This window comes from Lissotriton helveticus, chromosome 11 (assembly GCF_964261635.1).
Source record: "Lissotriton helveticus chromosome 11, aLisHel1.1, whole genome shotgun sequence".
In the NCBI taxonomy this organism is placed as follows: Eukaryota; Metazoa; Chordata; class Amphibia; order Caudata; family Salamandridae; genus Lissotriton; species Lissotriton helveticus.
In genome coordinates, this window is record NC_136072.1 from 656,134,482 (window position 1) to 656,146,999 (window position 12,518).

Here is a 12,518-nt window from a genome sequence, read left to right on the forward strand (position 1 = left end):
TGGCAAAACAAAAACTGGTTTCCGTATGTAAACTTTGTTCCTAATTACAACTTCTTACTGGTGACCACCAATAGATAATATATCGATATTATGTATATATATATTTGTCTTCAATGAAAAAAAACAAAGGTTACAGGGACGTTATAGTTAGGTTCAGACTTTACACACGCAAATCCATAGAAATTTAGCAGCTATAGTTATCTCAAGTAACTATAACTTGTGCCCTAAGGTAAGGTGCCTTGCATACCCAGAAGACCCATCGACAGGCTGATGGGCCTTCCTGAGCTAGAGTGGTGGGAGGATTGTCATTGAAACCTGAATAGGGCCATGCTGGTCCTTACACAAAGCTATTCTCTACTCCCTTGTAGTCTTTCTGGGGCCAGGTCAGGGAAAGGGTGGGCAAAAACAAGGAGATGATGGACAGAGCTCTGAAAGTTTCAGACACTCACCCCCAGTCACAGATCAGGTTTAATCCATCATCATTCTTTAGCTCACTTCGCCACCCCAGTTCAGACCCAGTCATATGCAAATCTGTCTTTACCCTGTTCTTTATGGGAACAGTCCAACCCAAACTGCCAAGCCAGGTCTTCCGTGGACCGGAATCAAGCATCCTGGGGCCGACTTCGGGTGACAACACTCATCAGCCAGGCTAGCTTGACTCCAGTGGCAAAGTGAGCAAGGGAAAGGCAGAGTTTTTGTGCACTACAAAAACTTTCCTTTGAAGTTTGCCTGCTTCAAAGGCAGAAAGGGGTATACATATTGGACCTCTGACACCCCAAAGTCAGCCCGCTTCTGGACTTAGGACATTCTGCTGGGAAGAAGAGCTTGAGAAGCTGTCAGGAAGGACTGACACTTTTTGCTGTGTTGGCATGCTGCTTTGCTGCTTCTGTCCTGGAAGTGAAAGAACTGGACTTTGCTTTCTGTATCCTGCTTCCAAGATTCTCCAAGGGCTTGAATTGAGCTTGCCTCCGGTTAAGAAGGATCAGGGCTATCAAAAACTTCACCTGCCACTGACTGGGCTCTGCTGCTGATAGCCCTGACTTGTCAAGTGGTGCCAAATCAAGTTCCTGGACCCTTTGAAGTGTGACCAGTTGTTCCTAAGGAGACAATCCATGCATCAACTCCCAGTGCCTGTTTTCTTGATACACAACAATAAAGGTTGGATGCATTGCTGCTACCTTCCCTGAAGCTTGGTTCTCGCTTGGCGCATCAACCATGGCTTTCATTGCAGGCCCCAGCTTTCTATGGCAGCACCTCAGAAAAACCGCAACAGTGTGAGTTTCAAGCACTGTGTCACCGACATCTGTGGCACCTGCTCTGACTCCGAAGCAGCACCTGCTTTGCTGCTTGTGGATCGTTGCAGCACTTCTGTCTTTTCAAATCATCCTCCCTGGGTGACCATTCTTCATTGATACCACACTGTAGTAAGTAACTGAGATCGCGTGTTCGGAAACCGAAACCTCCCCTCCCTTGCCAGTAAGAAACCAACGCATCTCCTCCCTTGCCAGTAAGGAACCCGTGCATCACCTCCCCTGAGTAGTAAGGAACTGATGAATAGCTTTGCTTGTCTAGCACCTCACCTCCCTTGCGCCTATCACCATCTTTGATGTATATTTTGGATTTTTGTCATTTTGGTCTTTTTCAGATAAAAATTGGCAATTTTTCTAAACTGGTGTGGAGTCCATTTGTAGTGTTTTCACTGTGTTAGTGTGTGTGTGTGTGTGTGTGTGTGTATACTTTACACATTGCCTCTAAAATAAGTCTAACTGCTTGTGCCAAGCTAACAAGGGGGTGAGCAGGAGTTATCTTAGCTGTGTGACTCCCTTACCATGACTAGAGTGGGGGTCCCTACTTGGACAAGGTGCAAACCACTGCCAACTAGAGCCCCCATTTCTAACAAGATCAAAAACAACTTTTCTGAAATCGAAAAGTGACTTTGCACTCATATACTAGTTATTCTGATTTACACATGCAAATAGCTTCAGGAATGAAGAGCTGAACACATTTGTGCTCATCAAATGCACTTTAGATACAGGATTACAATTTGTTGACCAGTCCTTTCTCAAAACATCACCAAAATGCAATGGGTAATGAAAGTGACACCATTCACTCTTTGACACCGGATTACATGACCATTTTATCCCCCCCTTGGAAGTCTGCAATTTACTACGGAGGTCAAAGAGGAAAGAGAAGGAATGGAAATTACTGAAAGTAAAAAAATGTCTCCTGGAGCTGTGGTTGATTTCTGCTGGTTTAAGCAAACCCCCCTAAGACTAGGAATAGCAGCTTTTAATCCTAATTGATATCTGGGTCCTTCTATTGATGTTGTCTTGCAGCTTTTCATTTCATTGTGGCTCACAGCAATGTCACCCCGCAGAAGAATGTCACAGCCTTTCCCTGAGTGAAGGAATACTTTCAGAATCACCAAAGCATGAACAACACACCCAAAAGAGCCATGACCTTTTCCACCTTTATTATGGTACACAAATGGGAAACGTTTCCACCATACAATTTATGACAATGCCCACACAAGCCTCAACAAGACATATGATAAGAAGAAACTAATCTTCTAATCAGGATAATAATATCACAGCACAATTTAGGAGTATTCCCAAATATGAGGCATGTTTTCCAAAAGCCATTGCACTTAATTACCAATATTTGAGCATTGCATTTGCTTTGATGTTTTAATTTGAATAAGCATTTTTCTAACTTCATGGTATGTTTGATATGAAATATAAATCTGTTGCTATGTGCACATACCGAACCCAGGACTCACAGATGATTGCATTTGTAATTGTACAGATGCAGGAACCACTCAGTTAAATACTTTAGAATTAGCTGGAAGCAAGCGCCAAATAATTACTTGGAAAAAACGAAATATTGGTCAATTAATGTCTCATTAGCTACAGGTAACTTCTTTACTCCTGGTCCTGTTGTCCTCGTCCCATTCATCACAAGTGAGGTGTATCCACTTCACTATTCAATAATTATTCCCCCTCCCCCTATATGCTGGAGCCTACATAGGCAATACTTACCAACAATCATCCTGAACTACCGCGCCCTCCATATAGAGATCTGCAATTTAGGAGGGAGGGATGTCATGAATGGGACGAGGACAACGGGACCAGGAGTAACGAATATTAACAGTAAGTAATGAGACATTACCCCCAGGTTCTCCTTCTCCTCGTCCCCTTCATAAAAAGTGAGGAATACCCAAGCAATATGCCCCAGCCTTAATAAGTAAAAGGAAGACAAAATCAAGCCAGAGAGACCACAACAACACAATGGCAACCCATAGTGATTTATTCAGAATTCCAGTGTCTGCACTGCAAGAAATAATGGAATGCAAAACACCCAGTCCAAAGTTAGTATCATCACACAAAATATCCGGGATTGAAAATGCTTCCCCTAACTGCAACATTTCAGGTACTTCATATGCCCCAGATGGATCTGAACATGATAATAGGAATCCTGTAGAACCAACGTGCAATTGGAATTCCCCCTGACTACCAAAGGAATCACCCTCTGTAATATCTCAGTTTTAAAGGGCATGGTTTGAATGAATTTTTTTGAGGGCCTTGAGAGTTAACACAGTTTGAAAGTCCCCTGAGGACTTCTCCACTAGAAAGACTAAAGTGTAAAACCCCTTGTCCCTCTCCATCAGAGGAACTTCTGAAATCACTAGCTTCTGGGGAAGAAACTCAATCCCCTGACAAAGAGTCAGCCTTTTCACCTTCTTTGAAGCCCATGTGGATAGCCAGATGCCAGAGTCTTTCAGGAGAGAGACAAACGCTATGCCTCCCACTGTTTCAGAAAGCACTGGATCCTTCCTCTAACCGCAAACTACTGGCCAGCCACCATTTAGTCAGGAGCTTGGCTATGTCTGGGAAATAGTCTCCTCATCACCCCCTCCCCAGGACTGGAACTTCCCTTGTGAATATTGCAGTTGCCTATGGGAGGATTGCCAAAAGGGAGATTTGGTTTTCAAAGGCTGCTTATCCGAAAAGGGCTGCTACAATAATGAAGAGTGTTTCTTCTCCTTAAAAAACCTTTGGAGTTTTGCCTCCAGCTCCGCCCGAAATAACTGAGTGCCCTGTAAGGGCAACCGGAGAGAAGAAGCTACCTTTGCTGAGTACGTTGGCCAGTCTTTCAGCAGCAGATTTCTCCTGCCAGCGATACATTCTTCCCCAGAGAGTGCTGTAGCTCTCACCTCATTAGAGGCAATTTCTGACATGTATAAAACCTGCTGATCAGTCTGTTCCAAAAGTCTTGAACAATCTGAGGAATCATCCAGAAACCAGAATGACTGTTTAAGGTCAGAGATCAGTGGCTGAGCAACGTATGTCCCATAGATGCCTGCTCGAAGAGTCAGGTGAGACTCGGATTTGACTTTCTTCGGGGCAGCGTCAAATCTTTTTATCAGTATAGTCTTTATGATAGCATCCTCTGTCAGGGAAGATCTTCCAACAAGCCTAGCTATGAATGAATCAATAGGGACAGCATCCAGTAGATTTGCTGCATATCATGAAGGGGATGGAGGTTAGTCATAAAACGGCATAAGATTTTCTTATCTGGGTCCTCCACTCCTGCTTGAGGTCCTCCATATTGTATAGATACACAGGGAAGTCCAAAGGCTCAGTACTTTTAAACTGTTGGAGAAGAACTAGAGGGCATATCCAGCACCTCCTTATCTGGAAGACCCATGTTTCTCTTAAAATGTACGATCAATTTCAGCAACAAGTCCTTCCATATGTACTTCCTCTTATGTTCCTCATAGGCAGGAGCCTCTTTGTCAGAAGCAGAAGCAGCCAAAAACATCATCAGCTGCCTGTCACACAACAGACCCTTATCAGGGGCAAGCTACAAAAGCATTTACCTAATCAGATGCTTTAGCTTGTCCTCTTTACTTTCCAAGCACCCATTGAAAGGAGAGGAAGAAGAAAAAGAATCTGAAGAGAAAGAGGACTACGCATGTAGCCTCTTCCTTGAGTGCTTGCCATAATGTCACTACTATACAAACACCAGCACAGGACCACATATTGTTGTAACTGCTGAGAAGGTAATCACAATTAAAGACTGCTGTGCAGACTTGTTCAACTACTGGTATTTTTTAAATTCCCCAGCTACCTCCAGAAAACCGAGAGAAAGGAAGACCAGCTGACGCATGCGTAAAGGCGCCCATGCCTGCACATGCGCCCTGAGGAAACAGGATGGAGCCATGACTGTAATGCACCAACTAGCGGTTACCCACCACAACGTCCTGGAATACCATTGCCACCTGTGTCTCCCTCCAAGCCCCACAGACAGGAAGACGTACACCAGAGACAGCCAGCATTCCGGCTCAGTTGGAATGATGGGCGGACATCACACACCGAGGTGTCCCAAGTCCTGCAGGAGCCACCCTCTCCTCATCCACTTTATCGGCCATGCATTGTAATGTCAGAACTTGACTGCAATACCTTATAGTTGTTGATTTCTGACGTCTTTCCTTTATAAGAAGTGACTATCAGAAGTTGCTGATTATAAAGAAATTAGAGACTGCAGTTTATATGATTTACAGAATCCCATGTGTTATAATAGGGACTTTCCTAATGATTCTAAGAAGTGTACTCCTTTGTTGTTTATGAAGATTCTAACTTTCCATTGCAGCATGTTGTACATTGTACTGTTTTATGAACCTATTTTAGGATAAAATTTGAGTTACTGATTTCTCAATTCTTAGGTGTTGGTAGCTTTTTTCTTTTTGCAGTGCTTCTGTGAATTTGTAGAGTGTATGTTGGGTTCTACCTAGTGTGGCTTGGAAGGCATTGTGCCATTCTTCTACGGTTTAGTTAGTTTGGGCTTCTTGAGCCATGGTGCTGTTCTAGACATTCCACCATGATATATGGAATTTAGGTTGGCATCCGTGTCAAGAGCGGTGCAGTCTGCCAACTTGTTTCTTAAACTAGTCCATTAGCAGACTTAGTTTGGGTAAGTAAGTTGTAGTGGATAGGTACTTCTGTTACAGGCACACATGCTAGTGCAATTAGTTTTTTGTCTAAGGCAAACTGGCTTCTTGTTGCATATTCTAAACGTGGTGCAGATTGTTGGAGATGTCTCCAAAAGCTTTGATAGTAACAGCCTTGAACGGCTGTATGTACATGTAGTTTTGTTATTGTTTATATCATGGCTTGTTCAAAGTCAATTATGTTTTTAAATGGAGTAGTTTGTTTTAATTTTTATGTGGTTTAACGCCTTAACGGCGGCCGCGATTTTGCAGAAGTGTGGCACTTTCGCAAAACGGGCGGGGCCGCGTAGGCCATTGGCCAACGGCAGCACCGAACAGGTTAATAATCAGTGCTACTTTATTTATTAGGTAGCAAGGCATATATAAGGGATGATGCATGTGTGAGCTAATGGTTTAGGGCACAATTTAATGTTACAGCCATCATCCATGTTTGACATTGGCTTACTCTTAATAAACGATATGCTGTAGTTAATATAATAAGTAGGGGTGAGTGGTAAACTTTGCTCCTCCGGTCGAGTTTGCAGAGTTTAGCCCACTCTGCACTCTGCAAAAACTCTGAAAACTGCAGTGTGGTGGAGTATTTCTTGTGTGCCATTCACCAGTATTAGGTTGCTAAGCGCGAGCAAGAAAAAATTCGCGCTAGAACACCTTCCAACGAGATTACTCAATGTGGGTGTCAGGTCGCTACAGCCTGCATTGAGAAAGTTGTCCCTCATTTTTCAAAAACTGCCACTTGAATAGAAAATCTACTCAAGTGTCAGAAAGAAGCAGCGCCATCTTACACGCCACATGGTGCCGATTGTGCGGATTTTACAGTGTGGGACAAGCTCTTAGTGCTACAAATCAGCGCAATCGACTGGAATTCCACCACTCATAGAACTCCACGGAATCTTGCAGAGTTTGCAGGGAACTGCGTAATTCCACAGAGTAATACTCTGCCAGTTCCATCCACCCCTAATATTAATGTGTTTGTCATTATTAAGGCTGTTATGAAGGATGAAGGGTTCATTTGTGTGGTGGTTAAGTGTTCTGGCATTTTGATATCTTGGTATCTTCTGTGTACAAAAAGAGTATCACTGGTTCCCAGGAACTTTGAAGACTTAGGGCTAGATTACGATGACTGTGGGACCGCCACCGACAGCCCGTCGGTGGCAGTCCCACTGCCATCACAGTACAGAATACCGCCCGCCACATTAGGATGGTGAGCTGACGGTCAGGGGGCGGAAATACCGACGGGCTCAAGAATCCCATTGGACCGGCGGACGATCCTAAATGCCTACAATAGTGGTGGTGCCTACCAGGCACCGCTGCAGGCATTACGATGTTCCTTTCTGCGAACCCTTTCATGGCAGTGAACCCGCCATGAAAAGGCTGGCGGAAAGGGACATTGGGGGTGCCTAGCGGGCCCCCATTACCCCTTGGACCCCAGACAGAGGACTTGGGGGTCACCTTTGGTGACTCCCTATATATCCCAGCACCATGTGGCAGGCACCGCATGGTGCCTGCCATGTAGTGCAGGAATATGTAAAGTGTCCCTTTTTTGCATTGCTGCGGGTGTTGCAGCCAGCATGGAAAATATAGGCATTGCGACCGCCGGGTTGGTGGTCACATCCAGTGCCTACTCCGGAACCACCGCCAGCTTGTCAGGTGGTCCCAATCCCTGATAGGGTGGCGGGCGGATGTAAGCCAGCCGGCCATTCTAATCAGGCCCTATATCTTTTAGAAGTTTAGTAGTGGACTATCGGGAACTAGCAAATTTCTCTTAAATCTTGAAGTATATGTCTAACTTTGATTTCGGTGATATTTGTGGGTGGGATTGTGTTATCTAATGTTAATAACATCCTTTTTCATAGTAGCCCTCACATAACAAGCTGTAGCAGAGTATTTTATACATTTCCAATTAACATTCTTGGTACTTGTGCCTTCTTGGCTGTAATTCGACCCATAAACGAGAGTAATTGTTTGCCTTTCCATGATGAAATATATCGTGGTCATTGTGTCTGAAAATAATTTAATAATACAGTTAAATTATGCGAAATAATTTTACTTTGGTTTTGTTAGTCACATAAACTACTTTTGCATTATATACTTCTGTATTGTTCTGTATTGTTGTGGATTTTAATCGTAGTTCTTTTTTTCAGTTTTCTATTGAAGCTGTTTCAATGTGGATCAGGTGTTTTTTTCAGTTTGGGGGTCAAAATAGTGGATAAGTTATATTTGTAACATTTATTTCGGGGTAGTTTGTATGGTTTTAGGGCTTTAGTTTTTTTATGTTGAAAGTTTAGCTGATGTTTATTAGTGCTTTGAGTTCTTTTCACATGCCTTTTTCCAGGTGTTCAATTGTTAACTTTTATTTGTGGTTCTGTAGGTTGTAGAATGTGTTGTACGTTTTTTTTGTAGCACCTTCAGTTTGATAGATACATATAAATAGTGGGCTTGGTTAGGGTTTTGCACTTTCAGGTTTTTAAAATATTCTAATGTCTACTATGTTAGTTTCAATGTTTTACATATTTTTAAAGGTAATTGTATTTTTTCTTCCAGTTTACTTTTTTAGTTTTCTGTTGGCAATCCATCAGAGTGCTGTTGTCTTGTAACTTCAGTGTTTTTGGTATGGTAAGTGCTAGGCTTTTATACTATGTTGTATTAATAATTAATTAAACATTTGTATTGGTTTAGTTTGTTTTATGGTCATGTTTATTGGTCAGTGTTTGTTTAGTTTGAAATTTATTTTCAGCTATTATCTTTCATGAGGGATTTTAATTGATGTGTCAGTTTTAATATTTAATATATTTTAGTGTTTTTGTCTTATTTTGGATGTAAATATTGTTTATTTGTATTTATACATTTATATGTATTATATAAAATTGATTGTACTAAGTATTTATTATTTGTTAATTATTTTATGTATTGATAAGTATTTTAACTTTTCTATTAACAGTATAATTTACATAGTGTGGTCAGATTATTTATTCATTTCATTAATTGATTTTTTTGTAAAGTAAAATAGGACTAAAATAGTAATTTGTAATTTGTGGCTTTATTTCTTACAATATTAGTGTAGTCGTGTTGAGTATCTTAATATTTTTTACATTTTACAAGATTGTTTAAAGGTAACAATATATTTGTTACCAATATTTGTGGTTATAATATTAGTAGAAACAGATGTAGAAACAGATGTTTTTGATGGTGATATTTTGGTCATCGTTATTAATGTTGTGCTAATTAAGTAAATGATGGCTATATTTTTTTATCAATATCTTTTTGCAATACCTTTTTGAAGCAATATTGTTTTCAATGATATTATGTCACTGATCCAGACTGATAAAAAAGAGATCCGTCCTATTAATGTCCTAAAAGCCCAAGATTGAAACCACTGAAAGGGTTACTATATGCTGAGGCTTTCCAGACACTGTTTCATTGTAGTATAGATTTTTTAAATAGTAAAAAGGCAGTTAATATCTTCACCCAGTGGGACTGTCTAATTTGTAGATATTATAACTCCAAGACTATGCAAATTGTGAATAAGTATTCCTTAAAACTGTCATGCTATGATTCTGTTCCAGCAAATAATTTTGAAGAGCCATAAACAGTGGACTGATTAAATTCAGCCTCTTGATAACCTGCAAACTTACTTAATAATAACCAGAGAACCAGATGGTTGAGCCTGGTCTCAGAGGCCTGGTATGACAAAGGAGGAGAAGGATGGGAGTGGAATCCGATACAGCAACTTTTACCATGCTGCTATGGTCCAAGAACCGTAGCCCAAGCAAAGACGATTGGAAAAATAAAAACATGTGGAATGCATTGTGAATGTGCATCATCTGGTGGGGGGACCAGCACAAGCTTACCCGATTTACTGTCAGGAATGAAAACATGGCTTGTAGCAATCCTTTTGTTATGTTATAGTGATGCACATTCAAGTGGAAGGGGAGGAAACTACTGGCTTAAAACATACTGAAATCTTGATCAAGACCTGAAGAACAGTAATACTAGGAAAAAGCTTTTTGGGTTTGAATTTCATGTTACAATTTTAACATGACACTATAAAGACAATGAGACTAGTTTATAACTAGAATTTGACTTCAGGAGAATGAAAGGATTTTTAATTTGTTTTATTTGCCAAGTTTCACAGCCGAGATTACAAACCAGGCTGCTAAGGTATAATTGTAGTAGCCAGCTAGTATACCACTTCTGCCATGTCTTAGCACTTAGCAACTCTTTGTACATCTTACTCATCCCAGTCCTTACATCATGAGGTTTGGCTTGTTAACATCTTTACCTATCTTAGCCCTAAAATAAAATTTAAAACAAATAATTATACCCAGTCCCTAACTCCTTTGTGAGAGACTTATAGAGGATGTCATGCTAACAAAGAGTATTTTCCTTTTATTTTTATTTTATCACTCTTTATGTTCTCTGTACGAATTTAGGTATTGATCCCAATCTTCATTTGGTAATAAAATACAGCTATAATTAGGATGAGATGGGTCACTCATACCCCTGGGTCCTGGTATCACTGAACCTGCAGAATTATTTATAGCTGCTACCTTGACCTGAACTGCCTCTGTGGCTGGGCCCACCACAAAACAGAGAGTTTCTGTTCAGTCAGGGTAACAGGGTTTAACCAGTTGAAGGGATTCTACTCTATTGGCCCTCTGTACCTCCTCTATTCTCCTGGGCCTTCCAGACTCCTCTCACTCCCACCCTACAGTTGGATGTTTTTCATCATTTTGTTCACTCAGGCAATGGGTGTGGCGGTTGCGAAATGAGGGTCTAAGAGTCCAGGCTTCAGGAGAATTCAGCTACCAGGAAATGGACTACACTTCTATATTGGGTGTCTTCTTCCCTACTCAGCAGTTTACTGGACTTTGTTATGACCTTTTGATGGTGAGTGCCTGGGAGAATAGTGGAGCCAACATGACATTCAACTAGACTTGCCTTAATAATTGATTGCCTAGCTGCTTGTTGCTGCAACTGTTATTCACAATTCTGGGCTTTTGTCTGACAACCTAATACATTCTGGATGTTGTAGTACTGGTTTACTAATTACTGGACTTTTGGTTGTGGTGTTAAAGTTGCCCAGATAGCCAAAATCTCAAACTTGGGACTTAGAATTTTTGGGTCCTGAAAACCTCTCTGAGAACCAAGAGGAGACTAGGACCAACCTTTATGTCCATGCACCCAAGGTGTATCACCGGTCAGCTTGCTTTTGCAACTTGGCTGCGTTATTCTCCGCTACAGGAAATCCTGTTCATTGGTCCGTCACCAAAGGGGTATACAGCCTCGTGAAACTCTTGTTGGCTATAGCCTCATCTCGCTGAAGAGTTTCAACATCCAACAAAAGACTAAGGGGCTGATTGAGATGTTGTTCGGAAAGCATTGCTACCGGATCGGTTCCGTAATGCTTTCCGAACTATCCAACCGTGATCTGCCCGAATGATGGATTACTATGCTATGTATGTTAAATCGCACTAAGTCGTTTGGAATGCAATCCGTCCAACCGAATCATCTGGAAACAAGCCTGATGAAACCGACTCATTCGCAAAAGCTGTAGAATAGTAATCCTGTTGGGAATCAGACTTGGTTTACCCCGCGCACACATCACTATGCATTTGAGGTAGTTATTGAACCGTGTCTGTTTGTATTACAAATGGCAAGTGGAAAAACAGTATACAAAAGCATTGTGAATGCATTGTCAACGCAAAATTAAACTAAAAATAATTTATAATATTAGCCACACCCACCTATCCACCTATATAAATGGACAAAAACATGGCCATGATACTTTGCTCTAACACAACTGCTGAGAGGTCACAGGATTTGCCCACATTCCCTGCTCTCTGCCTTATACACTCACACTTCATCCATCACACAACTTGCTCAGTTTTGTTTTGCTAAAATAATTCTCACGAACACACTCTTTTTCTTATTCACACTCCACCTCACCTTCACCTTCACACTCACCCCACCATGGCCCCAAGGGAGCAGCCAAGGCTCACAGAGAAGGAGTTGGAAGTGCTTGTAGACGAGATAGTCAGAGCAGAGCCACAGTTATTTGGGAACCAAGTCCAACACCCCCTTTGCCCAGAGAAATAGGATGTGGGACAGGATAGTCAACAAGGTGAACGCTGAAGCACCTTGCCTGCGCACAATGGATGATATCAGGAACAGGTACTATGATGTGCGAAGGGGGGTCAAGAAACTGCTTGTGAAAGAACACGCCTAGAGCCAGCAAACTGGCAGAGACCCTCCTGCACCACCAATGTACTTCACTTCCTGGGAGGAGAAGGTGCATGACATCCTTCCGCCGGAGGGCCTCTTTGGACTCACAGGAGCACCAGAGTCTAGTTAGTACCTACTTCACATTCCAATAATGTTACCAATTACACCCCCATAGACATCACTGTCAAGGATACAGTTTGAAAAAAATAGAGTAAATGAGCATGTGATGTGTATGCCATATTTACAAACAGCATACCTACAATGAAAATGACGATGTATCACAATC